General features: G+C 35.6%; 1 protein-coding gene across 1 annotated transcript in view; it reads right to left on the bottom strand.

The window, feature by feature from the left end:
* brinp2 (bone morphogenetic protein/retinoic acid inducible neural-specific 2) overlaps positions 1 to 3,639 on the bottom strand; it is a 328,788-nt gene extending 325,149 nt beyond the window's left edge. Inside the window, exon 1 of the mRNA XM_039735489.1 lies at positions 2,589 to 3,639. The gene's annotated coding sequence lies outside the window, so the exon portion shown is untranslated. The remainder of the gene's footprint in view (positions 1 to 2,588) is intronic.
* Between the last annotated feature and the right edge of the window lie 2,361 nt (positions 3,640 to 6,000).

A 6,000-nucleotide genomic window follows, 5' to 3' on the forward strand; every position in this document is an offset into this window, starting at 1 on the left:
CCCATGCTGCCAGGGCAGGTTCTGGTCTGCAAAACCATGAACTGGATAAGCAGGTGAAAAAGTGGATGTACAAACAGCAACACCCTTCAGTGCACCAAGATGGAAATTCTCCAAAACATTCTCATTAATTTGAATATTATTTATTAAAATACACACGGCAATTCTACTGGAAGTCATAAGAGCAAAGAGTTCTGAAGAATGCATTTAAACTTTCTTGTAACAATTTACAAACATCTTATTGAATAATATAAAGAACTTTTAGTTTTTAACTAACCATAGAAGTAATGGGGATTCAATCATTTTATTTAATCTGAAATGGTCTTTTATGTTCGTCCAACAGACAACATCAAGGGATAAAAGCATAAAAACAATTGACAGGGATGAGTTAAATTTAACACAATATAATTTCCAGAAATGTGTGAAGAAACATAATTGCAATATTTCTATAATGTGGTGGTGATACAGAAAAATAAAGATAGATTGCAACCTTATGTGATTCACTCCAAGATCTAAGCAAAATGTACATAATACTATGTAAATGAGAAAATGCTATTGTATTTTACAATTAAATTGAGATTTAAAGCCTTCGTTTTATAAGGTGTTACATTTTCATATCTTGCACAAAAAAATCAAATCTCTTTGCTCGTCACTGGAATGTTTACCACTAGAGGCTGCCCTCAGCAATAACAGAAGGAGCAAGCACAACGGACTCACAGAGGCATAAGGAACTGATCTCACTTTAGAAACAGTAAAGCAGGAAAAAGCAATGACTGAGTCAAGAGGGGATTTAAATTTTAAAATGAACAAAAATACATGAAAAGGGATTCCGCTTGTTATGATTGTAGTTTTCTGAATGCCTATTTGTTAGTAGTGTATACTTTATGAGTGTATAATATTTATTTAATCACTTAAATAAACAGCTTCAACAACATACCTAAGATTGCTTTGTAACTGCTGTACCCTGTTTAAAGTTTAAATCAAAAAAACACTGGCAATTAACTATACACAAAGATACAGGATGTCAATCTCATACTGCATGCATTAAATCAAAACAAAAAAAAATGCACATATAGATGTAAACCATCTTTTTGGTATGTCCAAAAATGTGAGAAAATGAGCAGAACTTTAAAATGTTCTTGTCTTGAGGTAAAGAATTGTGGTTACACACCATACGTGATACTCGACAACAATTTGCCTCAAAAATCATTTTCCATTACTTTTCAGTTATCATAAATACGCATATACAGAGATATTGTATTCAGTTTCATGAAACTAGAAAGAACAAAAAATCCAAAGCAGCAAGCAGCTTTGGCATTTCTTAGACTATAATATCATACTTATTGTTGCCACTCAAAAAGATAATTATAGATCCCTGAATAATTACAGGCATATGTAGAAGGAAACAAAGTGCAGAACTACAGAAACCAGAGTGGGCTGGCATATTAAATGTGCTTCCTTTTCAGAAGATCTTGAGCATGTCAGATACAATAACACATTTTATATTTATGCACTGCTTGTTCTGTGGATTTTTGTAACATTGACATCAATTGCAATTAAGACTGAAAGCACTTACTTAACTCTTAAGTGCAGGTGAAATTTTGAGTGTGAGAGGAATAATGGTGCTCAATGTATTTATGAGCCTGTGCATTTTTGTGTGGGTGCAGGTATACAGTAAATATGTTCCAGATTTTCAATTAATTGTACTGTATCTGTCGGTGAATGAGTAAATGTGGGCATACAAAGATTTTTACATTAATTTTCATATTTTTTTGTTTTTGTTTTCCCTTAATTTGCATATACATGTTTTTTTCAGACAAAAATAATTTTAATCTTACTTGCCTTGTGTACTTGTATTGATATATTTAAAATTATTTCAAATGTACGGTATGCAGAGTCAAATGAGAAATTATTTTAATCTAACAATGATTGATTCAGGCTCCAAGTATATTATCCATATGTGGGTGTACATGCATATGCACGTAGGTGTCCGAGACTGTATTTCATTTGTATGTGTGTATTCAACCATAATTGCCCCTTTGGGATCGCTTTCTTTTAATCCTGACAGGCAAGGGCATCTTCAGATGAAAGTCTGCTGAATATAAGAGCCTCTGTTCTACAGGTCTGATATTCTTTTGTAACTCTTGCAGGCAAACAGCCAAGCCTTGAAATGAGAAGGGTATAACGCCACGAGTGGTCTCTTTTATTTATTTATTTATTTATTTTCCGGCTACTTGAATTGCATGAATCCCCCCCAGGAAATATCCAGTTTTTTTTGGTTAGGCTCCGCTCTTGTGCAAGAAACCCAAACTGAATATGCATGATGACGTTTAAAAATAATTGCCTCGTTTTTATGTGAACCTTAAACGGTTTTATCTCCCGCAGTCGAAAACAAGCAATGAACACCAAACAACGTGTCAACGCATAAACCGTTAAAACGCATTTTCGTGTTTATTACCATATTGGCGGAGTCTTGAAACGTGAACAACCAGCTACAGCAACCACAACTGTAATTTACAGCAAAGAAAGACTTGAATGCAATTAAAACTATCCACATCAAGAAAGAAACACGAGAATTTAGGCATACTTACAAGCCCCTGGTTGGCACACTTTCTAGATCTTTTTTTCACTTCAGTGTGGAAAATTCATACTTTTGTTTTCTCAGTAATGAGGGATAATTCCCATAGAAGTCGGGTTCAATTGAATTGCAAAAAAAGTTTACAGTAACGCACAAAGAGTAAAAGCATATATAATGTTAGTTTAGTTAATTACAGCTTTATATGTGTATATGTAACGGTTCCATAGAATTCCATACTTTCAGGTTAAAACACGCGTAAGGTCTGCAAGGGCTTCATAAAAACTGCCCACCCCCGCAATGGTGTCTTTTTAGTTTCCAATGAAACTCTGGGAGATTTGATGAGGAATGGGCGCGGACTCAGATAAGGGTCCATCAGGTAAAACAGCACCCAAGGACTAACACCAAATCATAGGCTTCTCTCTGAAAGATGCTGAATGTCTGTGAGGTTGACCGCACTGTTGGAATGCGGGGGCTTCTTGGTGCATCCTCACGCGCAGAACTGCGCCGGCCACCGTCACAATACTTCCAGCAACAGACAGGAACACTTTACCATGCGCGCCTGAGCATCTCTGTTCCCGAGTGGACTGTCCAACTATATCCTTTATAAGAGAAACGGAAAAATTGGTGCAAGATCTGACTTAAATGCAAATATCGATCCTTTATATGCATCGTGTGCACAGGGCTCAAGTGTTTTGTGGAAAATAATACTTTCAAAGTACTGATCCTTTAAAGAGGAAGTATTCTCATCAGGCTTGCGTCCACGTAACTTTCTTTATTTCTTAAAAAAATCAATTTTCAGAAATTCCTTTATTTAAACGGCCACTTCGAACGTCCGTCCAGCGATTTCTCTTCTGTCGTCCTGAAATCGCGCTCTTCGCAGTAAAGTGCCTGACAGGCGCAGCCCCCGTGGAGTTTCAGTGCTGTGCAAAGCTGCCCCCTTCCGCGCGATGACCGCAGAAACACCGCTTCGCAGTGTCTTCTCAGAAAGAGAGCCGCTTTCTTTTCTACAGTCACCCCCCTTCAAACGGACACCTTGAAGTCACGCCCATTGTCACCAAGCCGATTCTCTATTGGCTGACAGCTGAAAAGAGGTGTGCCTGACGGCAGGCAATGGAGGATATCAGTAGGGGTGGGGTGTGCGTCCGTGGTGCTGAGGCTGCAGACAGAAGAGACATAAAAATGAAAGAGGCTGGATATGCTTATGTGCGATGGGCGATCTGTCTCTTGAGGTCAATCGAACTTTTCATTTCGAAAAAAGGCCAAAAGTGTGAAATAAACGGGAAAAGGCAAATATAAAATAAACAAACGAGTCGGATTGGGTTTCCTAAATGTATATGTATTGTTTATACCTATGGATAAGTTGACAACCAAAGTAAGATTTTGATCGGTTTAATTTTGCTTAATACATCGCATACAGAATATTAATGTATTGTTTCCTGCTTTCCAAATGTGTGAACATTTACGGGTTGTCTTTTTGTATGCATATATACACTTAATACTGTTCAGTACTATTATCGTGCTTCATTGTAAAGCGCACTCAGATGGTGTAGGCTGTTAATGGCGCTATATAAAATAAAGATTAATTGGTTAATTCATTTGTGTCTAAAATCTAAAACAACTTCTTACCCAGGACATTGTTTTGCTCTTTTAGGATGTGACATTTGCTATTTATTATTTTAGTATATGGAAGTAACTATACAGTATGGTAAAATAGGATCTCGATATATTATTGAGTAATTGCTTACAATAACTTTGTTTAATTTGTTAAATAACTTGTCTTAATTAAACTGGGGAATTAGATGTTGGATGTATTTAATTCGGCAAGTCATTTGACTGTTTAAGTTGTAAATTCTTATGCTTTCTCCCCCATTCAAGTGATTTCTAATGATGCCAACATTGAGTCTTCTTTAACTATACACATATCCAGTTACTCATTTTTTTCAGATGCATGAATCCAATCTGCTATGCATGTTCAGAGCCCAGCCACTGTCGGAGTGTATTTTGCTTGTTCTCCCATTGTGTACATCGTTTTCCTCCAGGTTCTATGGCATCCCCATTATATCTCAAAGATATGAATGTCATTGATTAACTGGACGATTTTAAATTGGCCCTTAACAAATGATTGTGTGCTACAATGGTCTGGCTCCCATCCAAGGTTGATTATTGTCTTGCACCAGATGCTGCTCTAATAGCCTTAAGCTCCCACAGCCTATAATTGAATTAAGCACCTTTGATATATAGATGAATGGATGAAATTCAATTGATTGTTGTACTGACAAAACAGAACATTCTTAGATGAGATGTTAAATTTGTTCTTCAAGTATTTTTTTTTTTTTTGTAATTTGACTGTATTGATCATTCCAGGTATTATGTTTTGCTAGATAGTTGATTTCTTTGTAATAAAATGCAATTTATATATTAATACATCTTTCATTTCTGTATATAGTAGTTACTTGTAGAACAGGATTCATAAAGTTGCATTCTGTATGATCATCAGCATTCTTAGCATCTTTTTTGTGAATTATTTAAAAAAAAAAAAAAAAGCATATTGGAGAAGCAGGAACAGACAAAATTAACCTCTAGACAGGATGCCATTTGTTTGCAGGACAAATTAGAACTTGGGTTGTCTGTTAGCCTAGCATCAGGTCTTTAGACAGCTAGAAGAAAATTGAGTATCCAGAGAAAATCCACTGAAATGTGGCAAAACATGCATTTCCCACATAGAGGGTATGCCAGCTAGTATTCAGCAATAGGGTCCAAGCATTAAGATGCACCAACACCCAACCTTCTAATGGTTATATGTAAATCAGTGTTCCGAATTAGAAAAATCTGTAACCAACCTTAAAAGTAAAGGACAGAAAAATATCCAAATCAAGTATTGGACGGATGAATATAGTAGATGAAAAGGTCAAACAGCCAAACTGGGAGATACCTAAGGTCTCAGCAGTACTTAAATCAGATAAGACTGTGCAAGTCTTAATAACATACTAAGTTTGGAAAATATTAAAATAATTGCAGTTAAAATGTTTAAAAATGTGGAATAACTAAGAAAAGAAAGAAAGGTAACAAAATTAGAATACTGATATAAAAAGTGAACAGTTATCTCAAGAATTTCAGATTCTGTGCCAAATCAAAAGAAGTTACTGAACAAAAGATGACCGTGTTGATACAGGATTGTAGGGAAAAGCAAAAAGCTGAAGATCATTTTGAAGCAGACATTATGCTAATGTAGCAAAGCAGTGAATAGGCAATATTTGAAAGAGAATTTCTGCATCTTGAATCAAAAAATGTGCAATAGGAAAAATATTGTAATGTTTCAAGAGTGTCGGCAATTTTAAATTTCAAAAAGCCATTATACAAAAGTGCCATAGATTTGAGTTTACTTTTGTACTGAACAACAGTAATCCCTTGTGAAATCCATAAAA

This window comes from Polypterus senegalus, chromosome 14 (assembly GCF_016835505.1).
Source record: "Polypterus senegalus isolate Bchr_013 chromosome 14, ASM1683550v1, whole genome shotgun sequence".
In the NCBI taxonomy this organism is placed as follows: Eukaryota; Metazoa; Chordata; class Cladistia; order Polypteriformes; family Polypteridae; genus Polypterus; species Polypterus senegalus.